This window comes from Lissotriton helveticus, chromosome 5_1, assembly GCF_964261635.1.
Source record: "Lissotriton helveticus chromosome 5_1, aLisHel1.1, whole genome shotgun sequence".
Lineage (NCBI taxonomy): Eukaryota > Metazoa > Chordata > Amphibia > Caudata > Salamandridae > Lissotriton > Lissotriton helveticus.
In genome coordinates, this window is record NC_136065.1 from 1,491,710,217 (window position 1) to 1,491,726,938 (window position 16,722).

Sequence of the window (16,722 nt, forward strand, 5' to 3'; positions counted from 1 at the left end):
GTCCATCAATTGTTGTTTCTGCATTTGTAACCCCGAGTGTGATGGGTATGCTCAGACGTGAGTTCCATGCTGTCCACACCACTGGAGTCAAGCTATCCAGGCTGATGAAGGCAGATAGCTAGAAACCGGTCCTTGGATGCTTGATTCCAGTCCAGGAAAGACATGGCTTGGCAGTTCGGGCTGGACTGTTCCCATGAGGCACAGGGTCAAGGCTGATTTGCATATGGCCATGTCTGACCTGGGGTGGTGTGGAGTGCAAAAAAACGATGGATTTAGGCCCAGATCTCTGTATTGGGGTGAATGTATGACATTGTTCTGCATTCTGTCCATCAATTCTTGTTTCTGCATTTGTCACCCCGAGTGGGATGGGTATGCTCAGACGTGAGTCCCATGCTCTCCACACCACTGGAGTCAAGCTATCCAGGCTGATGAAGGCTGATAGCCAGAAACCGGTCCTTGGATGCTTGATTCTAGTCCAGGAAAGACATGGCTTGGCAGTTCGGGCTGGACTGTTCCCATGAGGCACAGGGTCAAGGCTGATTTGCATATGGCCATGTCTGACCTGGGGTGGTGTGGAGTGCAAAAAAACGATGGATTTAGGCCCAGATCTCTGTACTGGGGTGAATGTATGACATTGTTCTGCATTCTGTCCATCAATTGTTGTTTCTGCATTTGTCACCCCGAGTGGGATGGGTATGCTCAGACGTGAGTCCCATGCTCTCCACACCACTGGAGTCAAGCTATCCAGGCTGATGAAGGCTGATAGCCAGAAACCGGTCCTTGGATGCTTGATTCCAGTCCAGGAAAGAAATGGCTTGGCAGTTCGGGCTGGACTGTTACCATGAGGCACAGGGTCAAGGCTGATTTGCATAAGGCCATGTCTGACCTGGGGTGATGTGGAGTGCAAAAAAACGATGGATTTAGGCCCAGATCTCTGTACTGGGGTGAATGTATGACATTGTTCTGCATTCTGTCCATCAATTGTTGTTTCTGCATTTGTCACCCCGTGTGGGATGGGTATGCTCAGACGTAAGTCCCATGCTCTCCACACCACTGGAGTCAAGCTATCCAGGCTGATGAAGGCTGAAAGCCAGAAACCGGTCCTTGGATGCTTGATTCCAGTCCAGGAAAGACATGGCCTGGCAGTTCGGGCTGGACTGTTCCCATGAGGCACATGGTCAAGGTTGATTTGCATATGGCCATGTCTGACCCGGGGTGGTGTGGAGTGCAAACAAACTATGGATTTAGTCCCAGATCTCTGTACTGAGGTGAATATATGACATTGTTCTGCATTCTGTCCATCAATTGTTGTTTCTGCATTTGTCACCCCGAGTGGGATGGGTACGCGCAGACGTGAGTCCCATGCTCTCCACACCACTGGAGTCAAGCTATCCAAGCTGATGAAGGTTGATAGCCAGAAACCGGTCCTTGGATGCTTGATTCCAGTCCAGGAAAGACATGGCTTGGCAGTTCGGGCTGGACTGTTCCCATGAGGCACAGGGTCAAGGCTGATTTGCATATGGCCATGTCTGACCTGGGGTGGTGTGGAGTGCAAAAAAACGATGGATTTAAGCCCAGATCTCTGTACTGGGGTGAATGTATGACATTGTTCTGCATTCTGTCCATCTATTGTTGTTTCTGCATTTGTCACCCCGAGTGGGATGGGCATGCTCAGACGTGAGTCCCATGCTCTCCACACCACTGGAGTCAAGCTATCCAGGCTGATGAAGGCTGATAGCCAGAATCCGGTCCTTGGATGCCTGATTCCAGTCCAGGAAAGACATGGCCTGGCAGTTCGGGCTGGACTGTTCCCATGAGGCACATGGTCAAGGCTGATTTGCATATGGCCATGTCTGACCTGGGGTGGTGTGGAGTGCAAAAAAACGATGGATTTAGGCCCAGATCTCTGTACTGGGGTGAATGTATGACATTGTTCTGCATTCTGTCCATCAATTGTTGTTTCTGCATTTGTCACCCCGAGTGGGATGGGTATGCTCAGACGTGAGTCCCATGCTCTCCACACCACTGGAGTCAAGCTATCCAGCCTGATGAAGGCTGAAAGCCAGAAACCGGTCCTTGGATGCATGATTCCAGTCCAGGAAAGACATGGCTTGGCAGTTCGGGCTGGACTGTTCCCATGAGGCACAGGGTCAAGGCTGATTTGCATATGGCCATGTCTGACCTGGGGTGGTGTGGAGTGCAAACAAACAATGGATTTAGGCCCAGATCTCTGTACTGAGGTGAATGTATGACAGTGTTCTGCAATCTGTCCATCAATTGTTGTTTCTGCATTTGTAACCCCGAGTGTGATGGGTATGCTCAGACGTGAGTTCCATGCTGTCCACACCACTGGAGTCAAGCTATCCAGGCTGATGAAGGCAGATAGCTAGAAACCGGTCCTTGGATGCTTGATTCCAGTCCAGGAAAGACATGGCTTGGCAGTTCGGGCTGGACTGTTCCCATGAGGCACAGGGTCAAGGCTGATTTGCATATGGCCATGTCTGACCTGGGGTGGTGTGGAGTGCAAAAAAACGATGGATTTAGGCCCAGATCTCTGTATTGGGGTGAATGTATGACATTGTTCTGCATTCTGTCCATCAATTCTTGTTTCTGCATTTGTCACCCCGAGTGGGATGGGTATGCTCAGACGTGAGTCCCATGCTCTCCACACCACTGGAGTCAAGCTATCCAGGCTGATGAAGGCTGATAGCCAGAAACCGGTCCTTGGATGCTTGATTCTAGTCCAGGAAAGACATGGCTTGGCAGTTCGGGCTGGACTGTTCCCATGAGGCACAGGGTCAAGGCTGATTTGCATATGGCCATGTCTGACCTGGGGTGGTGTGGAGTGCAAAAAAACGATGGATTTAGGCCCAGATCTCTGTACTGGGGTGAATGTATGACATTGTTCTGCATTCTGTCCATCAATTGTTGTTTCTGCATTTGTCACCCCGAGTGGGATGGGTATGCTCAGATGTGAGTCCCATGCTCTCCACACCACTGGAGTCAAGCTATCCAGGCTGATGAAGGCTGATAGCCAGAAACCGGTCCTTGGATGCTTGATTCCAGTCCAGGAAAGAAATGGCTTGGCAGTTCGGGCTGGACTGTTACCATGAGGCACAGGGTCAAGGCTGATTTGCATAAGGCCATGTCTGACCTGGGGTGATGTGGAGTGCAAAAAAACGATGGATTTAGGCCCAGATCTCTGTACTGGGGTGAATGTATGACATTGTTCTGCATTCTGTCCATCAATTGTTGTTTCTGCATTTGTCACCCCGTGTGGGACGGGTATGCTCAGACGTAAGTCCCATGCTCTCCACACCACTGGAGTCAAGCTATCCAGGCTGATGAAGGCTGAAAGCCAGAAACCGGTCCTTGGATGCTTGATTCCAGTCCAGGAAAGACATGGCTTGGCAGTTCGGACTGGACTGTTCCCATGAGGCACAGGGTCAAGGCTGATTTGCATATGGCCATGTCTGACCTGGGGTGGTGTGGAGTGCAAACAAACAATGGATTTAGGCCCAGATCTCTGTACTGGGGTGAATGTATGACATTGTTCTGCATTCTGTCCATCAATTGTTGTTTCTGCATTTGTCACCCCGAGTGGGATGGGTATGCTCAGACGTGAGTCCCATGCTCTCCACACCACTGGAGTCAAGCTATCCAGGCTGATGAAGGCTGAAAGCCAGAAACCGGTCCTTGGATGCTTGATTCCAGTCCAGGAAAGACATGGCTTGGCAGTTCGGGCTGGACTGTTCCCATGAGGCACAGGGTCAAGGCTGATTTGCATATGGCCATGTCTGACCTGGGGTGGTGTGGAGTGCAAACAAACAATGGATTTAGGCCCAGATCTCTGTACTGAGGTGAATGTATGACATTGTTCTGCATTCTGTCCATCAATTGTTGTTTCTGCATTTGTAACCCCGAGTGGGATGGGTATGCTCAGACGTGAGTTCCATGCTCTCCACACCACTGGAGTCAAGCTATCCAGGCTGATGAAGGAAGATAGCCAGAAACCGGTCCTTGGATGCTTGATTCCAGTCCAGGAAAGACATGGCTTGGCAGTTCGGGCTGGACTGTTCCCATGAGGCACAGGGTCAAGGCTGATTTGCATATGGCCATGTCTGACCTGGGGTGGTGTGGAGTGCAAAAAAACGATGGATTTAGGCCCAGATCTCTGTATTGGGGTGAATGTATGACATTGTTCTGCATTCTGTCCATCAATTGTTGTTTCTGCATTTGTCACCCCGAGTGGGATGGGTATGCTCAGACGTGAGCCCCATGCTCTCCACACCACCGGAGTCAAGCTATCCAGGCTGATGAAGGCTGATAGCCAGAAACCGGTCCTTGGATGCTTGATTCCAGTCCAGGAAAGACATGGCTTGGCAGTTCGGGCTGGACTGTTCCCATGAGGCACAGGGTCAAGGCTGATTTGCATATAGCCATGTCTGACCTGGGGTGGTGTGGAGTGCAAAAAAACGATGGATTTAGGCCCAGATCTCTGTACTGGGGTGAATGTATGACATTGTTCTACATTCTGTCTATCAATTGTTGTTTCTGCATTTGTCACCCCGAGTGGGATGGGTATGCTCAGACCTGAGTCCCATGCTCTCCACACCACTGGAGTCAAGCTATCCAGGCTGATGAAGGCTGATAGCCAGAAACCGGTCCTTGGATGCTTGATTCCAGTCCAGGAAAGACATGGCTTGGCAGTTCGGGCTGGACTGTTCCCATGAGGCACAGGGTCAAGGCTGATTTGCATATGGCCATGTCTGACCTGGGGTGGTGTGGAGTGCAAAAAAACGATGGATTTAGGCCCAGATCTCTGTACTGGGGTGATTGTATGACATTGTTCTGCATTTTGTCCATCTATTGTTGTTTCTGCATTTGTCACCCCGAGTGGGATGGGCATGCTCAGACGTGAGTCCCATGCTCTCCACACCACTGGAGTCAAGCTATCCAGGCTGATAGCCAGAAACCGGTCCTTGGATGCTTGATTCCAGTCCAGGAAAGACATGGCCTGGCAGTTCGGGCTGGACTGTTCGCATGAGGCACATGGTCAAGGCTGATTTGCATATGGCCATGTCTGACCCGGGGTGGTGTGGAGTGCAAACAAACGATGGATTTAGTCCCAGATCTCTGTACTGAGGTGAATGTATGACATTGTTCTGCATTCTGTCCATCAATTGTTGTTTCTGCATTTGTCACCCCGAGTGGGATGGGTTTGCTCAGACGTGAGTCCCATGCTCTCCACACCACTGGAGTCAAGCTATCCAGGCTGATGAAGGCTGATAGCCAGAAACCGGTCCTTGGATGCTTGATTCCAGTCCAGGAAAGACATGGCTTGGCAGTTCGGGCTGGACTGTTCCCATGAGGCACAGGGTCAAGGCTGATTTGCATATGGCCATGTCTGACCTGGGGTGGTGTGGAGTGCAAAAAAACGATGGATTTAAGCCCAGATCTCTGTACTGGGGTGAATGTATGACATTGTTCTGCATTCTGTCCATCTATTGTTGTTTCTGCATTTGTCACCCCGAGTGGGATGGGTATGCTCAGACGTGAGTCCCATGCTCTCCACACCACTGGAGTCAAGCTATCCAGGCTGATGAAGGCTGATAGCCAGAATCCGGTCCTTGGATGCCTGATTCCAGTCCAGGAAAGACATGGCTTGGCAGTTCGGGCTGGACTGTTACCATGAGGCACAGGGTCAAGGCTGATTTGCATAAGGCCATGTCTGACCTGGGGTGATGTGGAGTGCAAAAAAACGATGGATTTAGGCCCAGATCTCTGTACTGGGGTGAATGTATGACATTGTTCTTTATTCTGTCCATCAATTGTTGTTTCTGCATTTGTCACCCCGTGTGGGATGGGTATGCTCAGACGTAAGTCCCATGCTCTCCACACCACTGGAGTCAAGCTATCCAGGCTGATGAAGGCTGAAAGCCAGAAACCGGTCCTTGGATGCTTGATTCCAGTCCAGGAAAGACATGGCTTGGCAGTTCGGACTGGACTATTCCCATGAGGCACAGGGTCAAGGCTGATTTGCATATGGCCATGTCTGACCTGGGGTGGTGTGGAGTGCAAACAAACAATGGATTTAGGCCCAGATCTCTGTACTGGGGTGAATGTATGACATTGTTCTGCATTCTGTCCATCAATTGTTGTTTCTGCATTTGTCACCCCGAGTGGGATGGGTATGCTCAGACGTGAGTCCCATGCTCTCCACACCACTGGAGTCAAGCTATCCAGGCTGATGAAGGCTGAAAGCCAGAAACCGGTCCTTGGATGCTTGATTCCAGTCCAGGAAAGACATGGCTTGGCAGTTCGGGCTGGACTGTTCCCATGAGGCACAGGGTCAAGGCTGATTTGCATATGGCCATGTCTGACCTGGGGTGGTGTGGAGTGCAAACAAACAATGGATTTAGGCCCAGATCTCTGTACTGAGGTGAATGTATGACATTGTTCTGCATTCTGTCCATCAATTGTTGTTTCTGCATTTGTAACCCCGAGTGGGATGGGTATGCTCAGACGTGAGCCCCATGCTCTCCACACCACCGGAGTCAAGCTATCCAGGCTGATGAAGGCTGATAGCCAGAAACCGGTCCTTGGATGCTTGATTCCAGTCCAGGAAAGACATGGCTTGGCAGTTCGGGCTGGACTGTTCCCATGAGGCACAGGGTCAAGGCTGATTTGCATATAGCCATGTCTGACCTGGGGTGGTGTGGAGTGCAAAAAAACGATGGATTTAGGCCCAGATCTCTGTACTGGGGTGAATGTATGACATTGTTCTACATTCTGTCTATCAATTGTTGTTTCTGCATTTGTCACCCCGAGTGGGATGGGTATGCTCAGACCTGAGTCCCATGCTCTCCGCACCACTGGAGTCAAGCTATCCAGGCTGATGAAGGCTGATAGCCAGAAACCGGTCCTTGGATGCTTGATTCCAGTCCAGGAAAGACATGGCTTGGCAGTTCGGGCTGGACTGTTCCCATGAGGCACAGGGTCAAGGCTGATTTGCATATGGCCATGTCTGACCTGGGGTGGTGTGGAGTGCAAAAAAATGATGGATTTAGGCCCAGATCTCTGTACTGGGGTGATTGTATGACATTGTTCTGCATTTTGTCCATCTATTGTTGTTTCTGCATTTGTCACCCCGAGTGGGATGGGCATGCTCAGACGTGAGTCCCATGCTCTCCACACCACTGGAGTCAAGCTATCCAGGCTGATAGCCAGAAACCTGTCCTTGGATGCTTGATTCCAGTCCAGGAAAGACATGGCCTGGCAGTTCGGGCTGGACTGTTCGCATGAGGCACATGGTCAAGGCTGATTTGCATATGGCCATGTCTGACCCGGGGTGGTGTGGAGTGCAAACAAACGATGGATTTAGTCCCAGATCTCTGTACTGAGGTGAATGTATGACATTGTTCTGCATTCTGTCCATCAATTGTTGTTTCTGCATTTGTCACCCCGAGTGGGATGGGTTTGCTCAGACGTGAGTCCCATGCTCTCCACACCACTGGAGTCAAGCTATCCAGGCTGATGAAGGCTGATAGCCAGAAACCGGTCCTTGGATGCTTGATTCCAGTCCAGGAAAGACATGGCTTGGCAGTTCGGGCTGGACTGTTCCCATGAGGCACAGGGTCAAGGCTGATTTGCATATGGCCATGTCTGACCTGGGGTGGTGTGGAGTGCAAAAAAACGATGGATTTAAGCCCAGATCTCTGTACTGGGGTGAATGTATGACATTGTTCTGCATTCTGTCCATCAATTGTTGTTTCTGCATTTGTCACCCCGAGTGGGATGGGCATGCTCAGACGTGAGTCCCATGCTCTCCACACCACTGGAGTCAAGCTATCCAGGCTGATGAAGGCTGATAGCCAGAAACCGGTCCTTGGATGCTTGATTCCAGTCCAGGAAAGACATGGCCTGGCAGTTCGGGCTGTACTGTTCCCATGAGGCACATGGTCAAGGCTGATTTGCATATGGCCATGTCTGACCTGGGGTGGTGTGGAGTGCAAAACAACGATGGATTTAGGCCCAGATCTCTGTACTGGGGTGAATGTATGACATTGTTCTGCATTCTGTCCATCAATTGTTGTTTCTGCATTTGTCACCCCGAGTGGGATGGGTATGCTCAGACGTGAGTCCCATGCTCTCCACACCACTGGAGTCAAGCTATCCAGCCTGATGAAGGCTGAAAGCCAGAACCCGGTCCTTGGATGCTTGATTCCAGTCCAGGAAAGACATGGCTTGGCAGTTCGGGCTGGACTGTTCCCATGAGGCACAGGGTCAAGGCTGATTTGCATATGGCCATGTCTGACCTGGGGTGGTGTGGAGTGCAAACAAACGATGGATTTAGGCCCAGATCTCTGTACTGAGGTGAATGTATGACATTGTTCTGCAATCTGTCCATCAATTGTTGTTTCTGCATTTGTAACCCCGAGTGGGATGGGTATGCTCAGACGTGAGTTCCATGCTCTCCACACCACTGGAGTCAAGCTATCCAGGCTGATGAAGGCAGATAGCCAGAAACCGGTCCTTGGATGCTTGATTCCAGTCCAGGAAAGACATGGCTTGGCAGTTCGGGCTGGACTGTTCCCATGAGGCACAGGGACAAGGCTGATTTGCATATGGCCATGTCTGACCTGGGGTGGTGCGGAGTGCAAAAAAACGATGGATTTAGGCCCAGATCTCTGTATTGGGGTGAATGTATGACATTGTTCTGCATTCTGTCCATCAATTCTTGTTTCTGCATTTGTCACCCCGAGTGGGATGGGTATGCTCAGACGTGAGTCCCATGCTCTCCACACCACTGGAGTCAAGCTATCCAGGCTGATGAAGGCTGAAAGCCAGAAACCGGTCCTTGGATGCTTGATTCCAGTCCAGGAAAGACATGGCTTGGCAGTTCGGGCTGGACTGTTCCCATGAGGCACAGGGTCTAAGCTGATTTGCATATGGCCATGTCTGACCTGGGGTGGTGTGGAGTGCAAAAAAACGATGGATTTAGGCCCAGATCTCTGTACTGGGGTGAATGTATGACATTGTTCTGCATTCTGTCCATTAATTGTTGTTTCTGCATTTGTCACCCCGAGTGGGATGGGTATGCTCAGACGTGAGTCCCATGCTCTCCACACCACTGGAGTCAAGCTATCCAGGCTGATGAAGGCTGATAGCCAGAAACCGGTCCTTGGATGCTTGATTCCAGTCCAGGAAAGACATGGCTTGGCAGTTCGGGCTGGACTGTTCCCATGAGGCACAGGGTCAAGGCTGATTTGCATATGGCCATGTCTGACCTGGGGTGGTGTGGAGTGCAAAAAAACGATGGATTTAGGCCCAGATCTCTGTACTGGGGTGAATGTATGTCAATGTTCTGCATTCTGTCCATCAATTGTTGTTTCTACATTTGTCACCCCGAGTGGGATGGGTATGCTCAGACGTGAGTCCCATGCTCTCCACACCACTGGAGTCAAGCTATCCAGGCTGATGAAGGCTGATAGCCAGAAACCGGTCCTTGGATGCTTGATTCCAGTCCAGGAAAGAAATGGCTTGGCAGTTCGGGCTGGACTGTTCCCATGAGGCACAGGGTCAAGGCTGATTTGCATAAGGCCATGTCTGACCTGCGGTGATGTGGAGTGCAAAAAAACGATGGATTTAGGCCCAGATCTCTGTACTGGGGTGAATGTATGACATTGTTCTGCATTCTGTCCATCAATTGTTGTTTCTGCATTTGTAACCCCGAGTGGGATGGGTATGCTCAGACGTGAGTTCCATGCTCTCCACACCACTGGAGTCAAGCTATCCAGGCTGATGAAGGCAGATAGCCAGAAACCGGTCCTTGGATGCTTGATTCCAGTCCAGGAAAGACATGGCTTGGCAGTTCGGGCTGGACTGTTCCCATGAGGCACAGGGTCAAGGCTGATTTGCATATGGCCATGTCTGACCTGGGGTGGTGTGGAGTGCAAAAAAACGATGGATTTAGGCCCAGATCTCTGTATTGGGGTGAATGTATGACATTGTTCTGCATTCTGTCCATCAATTGTTGTTTCTGCATTTGTCACCCCGAGTGGGATGGGTATGCTCAGACGTGAGTCCCATGCTCTCCACACCACCGGAGTCAAGCTATCCAGGCTGATGAAGGCTGATAGCCAGAAACCGGTCCTTGGATGCTTGATTCCAGTCCAGGAAAGACATGGCTTGGCAGTTCGGGCTGGACTGTTCCCATGAGGCACAGGGTCAAGGCTGATTTGCATATAGCCATGTCTGACCTGGGGTGGTGTGGAGTGCAAAAAAACGATGGATTTAGGCCCAGATCTCTGTACTGGGGTGAATGTATGACATTGTTCTACATTCTGTCTATCAATTGTTGTTTCTGCATTTGTCACCCCGAGTGGGATGGGTATGCTCAGACGTGAGTCCCATGCTCTCCACACCACTGGAGTCAAGCTATCCAGGCTGATGAAGGCTGATAGCCAGAAACCGGTCCTTGGATGCTTGATTCCAGTCCAGGAAAGACATGGCCTGGCAGTTCGGGCTGGACTGTTCGCATGAGGCACATGGTCAAGGCTGATTTGCATATGGCCATGTCTGACCCGGGGTGGTGTGGAGTGCAAACAAACGATGGATTTAGTCCCAGATCTCTGTACTGAGGTGAATGTATGACATTGTTCTGCATTCTGTCCATCAATTGTTGTTTCTGCATTTGTCACCCCGAGTGGGATGGGTTTGCTCAGACGTGAGTCCCATGCTCTCCACACCACTGGAGTCAAGCTATCCAGGCTGATGAAGGCTGATAGCCAGAAACCGGTCCTTGGATGCTTGATTCCAGTCCAGGAAAGACATGGCTTGGCAGTTCGGGCTGGACTGTTCCCATGAGGCACAGGGTCAAGGCTGATTTGCATATGGCCATGTCTGACCTGGGGTGGTGTGGAGTGCAAAAAAACGATGGATTTAAGCCCAGATCTCTGTACTGGGGTGAATGTATGACATTGTTCTGCATTCTGTCCATCTATTGTTGTTTCTGCATTTGTCACCCCGAGTGGGATGGGCATTCTCAGACGTGAGTCCCATGCTCTCCACACCACTGGAGTCAAGCTATCCAGGCTGATGAAGGCTGATAGCCTGAAACCGGTCCTTGGATGCTTGATTCCAGTCCAGGAAAGACATGGCTTGGCAGTTCGGGCTGGACTGTTCCCATGAGGCACAGGGTCAAGGCTGATTTGCATATGGCCATGTCTGACCTGGGGTGGTGTGGAGTGCAAAAAAACGATGGATTTAGGCCCAGATCTCTGTATTGGGGTGAATGTATGACATTGTTCTGCATTCTGTCCATCAATTCTTGTTTCTGCATTTGTCACCCCGAGTGGGATGGGTATGCTCAGACGTGAGTCCCATGCTCTCCACACCACTGGAGTCAAGCTATCCAGGCTGATGAAGGCTGATAGCCAGAAACCGGTCCTTGGATGCTTGATTCTAGTCCAGGAAAGACATGGCTTGGCAGTTCGGGCTGGACTGTTCCCATTAGGCACAGGGTCAAGGCTGATTTGCATATGGCCATGTCTGACCTGGGGTGGTGTGGAGTGCAAAAAAACGATGGATTTAGGCCCAGATCTCTGTACTGGGGTGAATGTATGACATTGTTCTGCATTCTGTCCATCAATTGTTGTTTCTGCATTTGTCACCCCGAGTGGGATGGGTATGCTCAGACGTGAGTCCCATGCTCTCCACACCACTGGAGTCAAGCTATCCAGGCTGATGAAGGCTGATAGCCAGAAACCGATCCTTGGATGCTTGATTCCAGTCCAGGAAAGAAATGGCTTGGCAGTTCGGGCTGGACTGTTACCATGAGGCACAGGGTCAAGGCTGATTTGCATAAGGCCATGTCTGACCTGGGGTGATGTGGAGTGCAAAAAAACGATGGATTTAGGCCCAGATCTCTGTACTGGGGTGAATGTATGACATTGTTCTGCATTCTGTCCATAAATTGTTGTTTCTGCATTTGTCACCCCGTGTGGGATGGGTATGCTCAGACGTAAGTCCCATGCTCTCCACACCACTGGAGTCAAGCTATCCAGGCTGATGAAGGCTGAAAGCCAGAAACCGGTCCTTGGATGCTTGATTCCAGTCCAGGAAAGACATGGCTTGGCAGTTCGGACTGGACTGTTCCCATGAGGCACAGGGTCAAGGCTGATTTGCATATGGCCATGTCTGACCTGGGGTGGTGTGGAGTGCAAACAAACAATGGATTTAGGCCCAGATCTCTGTACTGGGGTGAATGTATGACATTGTTCTGCATTCTGTCCATCAATTGTTGTTTCTGCATTTGTCACCCCGAGTGGGATGGGTATGCTCAGACGTGAGTCCCATGCTCTCCACACCACTGGAGTCAAGCTATCCAGGCTGATGAAGGCTGAAAGCCAGAAACCGGTCCTTGGATGCTTGATTCCAGTCAAGGAAAGACATGGCTTGGCAGTTCGGGCTGGACTGTTCCCATGAGACACAGGGTCAAGGCTGATTTGCATATGGCCATGTCTGACCTGGGGTGGTGTGGAGTGCAAACAAACAATGGATTTAGGCCCAGATCTCTGTACTGGGGTGAATGTATGACATTGTTCTGCATTCTGTCCATCAATTGTTGTTTCTGCATTTGTAACCCCGAGTGGGATGGGTATGCTCAGACGTGAGTTCCATGCTCTCCACACCACTGGAGTCAAGCTATCCAGGCTGATGAAGGCAGATAGCCAGAAACCGGTCCTTGGATGCTTGATTCCAGTATAGGAAAGACATGGCTTGGCAGTTCGGGCTGGACTGTTCCCATGAGGCACAGGGTCAAGGCTGATTTGCATATGGCCATGTCTGACCTGGGGTGGTGTGGAGTGCAAAAAAACGATGGATTTAGGCCCAGATCTCTGTATTGGGGTGAATGTATGACATTGTTCTGCATTCTGTCCATCAATTGTTGTTTCTGCATTTGTCACCCCGAGTGGGATGGGTATGCTCAGACGTGAGCCCCATGCTCTCCACACCACCGGAGTCAAGCTATCCAGGCTGATGAAGGCTGATAGCCAGAAACCGGTCCTTGGATGCTTGATTCCAGTCCAGGAAAGACATGGCTTGGCAGTTCGGGCTGGACTGTTCCCATGAGGCACAGGGTCAAGGCTGATTTGCATATAGCCATGTCTGACCTGGGGTGGTGTGGAGTGCAAAAAAACGATGGATTTAGGCCCAGATCTCTGTACTGGGGTGAATGTATGACATTGTTCTACATTCTGTCTATCAATTGTTGTTTCTGCATTTGTCACCCCGAGTGGGATGGGTATGCTCAGACCTGAGTCCCATGCTCTCCACACCACTGGAGTCAAGCTATCCAGGCTGATGAAGGCTGATAGCCAGAAACCGGTCCTTGGATGCTTGATTCCAGTCCAGGAAAGACATGGCTTGGCAGTTCGGGCTGGACTGTTCCCATGAGGCACAGGGTCAAGGCTGATTTGCATATGGCCATGTCTGACCTGGGGTGGTGTGGAGTGCAAAAAAACGATGGATTTAGGCCCAGATCTCTGTACTGGGGTGATTGTATGACATTGTTCTGCATTTTGTCCATCTATTGTTGTTTCTGCATTTGTCACCCCGAGTGGGATGGGCATGCTCAGACGTGAGTCCCATGCTCTCCACACCACTGGAGTCAAGCTATCCAGGCTGATAGCCAGAAACCGGTCCTTGGATGCTTGATTCCAGTCCAGGAAAGACATGGCCTGGCAGTTCGGGCTGGACTGTTCGCATGAGGCACATGGTCAAGGCTGATTTGCATATGGCCATGTCTGACCCGGGGTGGTGTGGAGTGCAAACAAACGATGGATTTAGTCCCAGATCTCTGTACTGAGGTGAATGTATGACATTGTTCTGCATTCTGTCCATCAATTGTTGTTTCTGCATTTGTCACCCCGAGTGGGATGGGTTTGCTCAGACGTGAGTCCCATGCTCTCCACACCACTGGAGTCAAGCTATCCAGGCTGATGAAGGCTGATAGCCAGAAACCGGTCCTTGGATGCTTGATTCCAGTCCAGGAAAGACATGGCTTGGCAGTTCGGGCTGGACTGTTCCCATGAGGCACAGGGTCAAGGCTGATTTGCATATGGCCATGTCTGACCTGGGGTGGTGTGGAGTGCAAAAAAACGATGGATTTAAGCCCAGATCTCTGTACTGGGGTGAATGTATGACATTGTTCTGCATTCTGTCCATCTATTGTTGTTTCTGCATTTGTCACCCCGAGTGGGATGGGCATGCTCAGACGTGAGTCCCATGCTCTCCACACCACTGGAGTCAAGCTATCCAGGCTGATGAAGGCTGATAGCCAGAATCCGGTCCTTGGATGCCTGATTCCAGTCCAGGAAAGACATGGCCTGGCAGTTCGGGCTGGACTGTTCCCATGAGGCACATGGTCAAGGCTGATTTGCATATGGCCATGTCTGACCTGGGGTGGTGTGGAGTGCAAAAAAACGATGGATTTAGGCCCAGATCTCTGTACTGAGGTGAATGTATGACATTGTTCTGCATTCTGTCCATCAATTGTTGTTTCTGCATTTGTCACCCCGAGTGGGATGGATATGCTCAGACGTGAGTCCCATGCTCTCCACACCACTGGAGTCAAGCTATCCAGCCTGATGAAGGCTGAAAGCCAGAAACCGGTCCTTGGATGCTTGATTCCAGTCCAGGAAAGACATGGCTTGGCAGTTCGGGCTGGACTGTTCCCATGAGGCACAGGGTCAAGGCTGATTTGCATATGGCCATGTCTGACCTGGGGTGGTGTGGAGTGCAAACAAACGATGGATTTAGGCCCAGATCTCTGTACTGAGGTGAATGTATGACAGTGTTCTGCAATCTGTCCATCAATTGTTGTTTCTGCATTTGTAACCCCGAGTGGGATGGGTATGCTCAGACGTGAGTTCCATGCTGTCCACACCACTGGAGTCAAGCTATCCAGGCTGATGAAGGCAGATAGCTAGAAACCGGTCCTTGGATGCTTGATTCCAGTCCAGGAAAGACATGGCTTGGCAGTTCGGGCTGGACTGTTCCCATGAGGCACAGGGTCAAGGCTGATTTGCATATGGCCATGTCTGACCTGGGGTGGTGTGGAGTGCAAAAAAACGATGGATTTAGGCCCAGATCTCTGTACTGGGGTGAATGTATGACATTGTTCTGCATTCTGTCCATCAATTGTTGTTTCTGCATTTGTCACCCCGAGTGGGATGGGTATGCTCAGACGTGAGTCCCATGCTCTCCACACCACTGGAGTCAAGCTATCCAGGCTGATGAAGGCTGATAGCCAGAAACCGGTCCTTGGATGCTTGATTCCAGTCCAGGAAAGAAATGGCTTGGCAGTTCGGGCTGGACTGTTACCATGAGGCACAGGGTCAAGGCTGATTTGCATAAGGCCATGTCTGACCTGGGGTGATGTGGAGTGCAAAAAAACGATGGATTTAGGCCCAGATCTCTGTACTGGGGTGAATGTATGACATTGTTCTGCATTCTGTCCATCAATTGTTGTTTCTGCATTTGTCACCCCGTGTGGGATGGGTATGCTCAGACGTAAGTCCCATGCTCTCCACACCACTGGAGTCAAGCTATCCAGGCTGATGAAGGCTGAAAGCCAGAAACCGGTCCTTGGATGCTTGATTCCAGTCCAGGAAAGACATGGCTTGGCAGTTCGGACTGGACTGTTCCCATGAGGCACAGGGTCAAGGCTGATTTGCATATGGCCATGTCTGACCTGGGGTGGTGTGGAGTGCAAACAAACAATGGATTTAGGCCCAGATCTCTGTACTGGGGTGAATGTATGACATTGTTCTGCATTCTGTCCATCAATTGTTGTTTCTGCATTTGTCACCCCGAGTGGGATGGGTATGCTCAGACGTGAGTCCCATGCTCTCCACACCACTGGAGTCAAGCTATCCAGGCTGATGAAGGCTGAAAGCCAGAAACCGGTCCTTGGATGCTTGATTCCAGTCCAGGAAAGACATGGCTTGGCAGTTCGGGCTGGACTGTTCCCATGAGGCACAGGGTCAAGGCTGATTTGCATATGGCCATGTCTGACCTGGGGTGGTGTGGAGTGCAAACAAACAATGGATTTAGGCCCAGATCTCTGTACTGAGGTGAATGTATGACATTGTTCTGGATTCTGTCCATCAATTGGTGTTTCTGCATTTGTAACCCCGAGTGGGATGGGTATGCTCAGACGTGATTTCCATGCTCTCCACACCACTGGAGTCAAGCTATCCAGGCTGATGAAGGCAGATAGCCAGAAACCGGTCCTTGGATGCTTGATTCCAGTCCAGGAAAGACATGGCTTGGCAGTTCGGGCTGGACTGTTCCCATGAGGCACAGGGTCAAGGCTGATTTGCATATGGCCATGTCTGACCTGGGGTGGTGTGGAGTGCAAAAAAACGATGGATTTAGGCCCAGATCTCTGTATTGGGGTGAATGTATGACATTGTACTGCATTCTGTCCATCAATTGTTGTTTCTGCAATTGTCACCCCGAGTGGGATGGGTATGCTCAGACGTGAGCCCCATGCTCTCCACACCACCGGAGTCAAGCTATCCAGGCTGATGAAGGCTGATAGCCAGAAACCGGTCCTTGGATGCTTGATTCCAGTCCAGGAAAGACATGGCTTGGCAGTTCGGGCTGGACTGTTCCCATGAGGCACAGGGTCAAGGCTGATTTGCATATAGC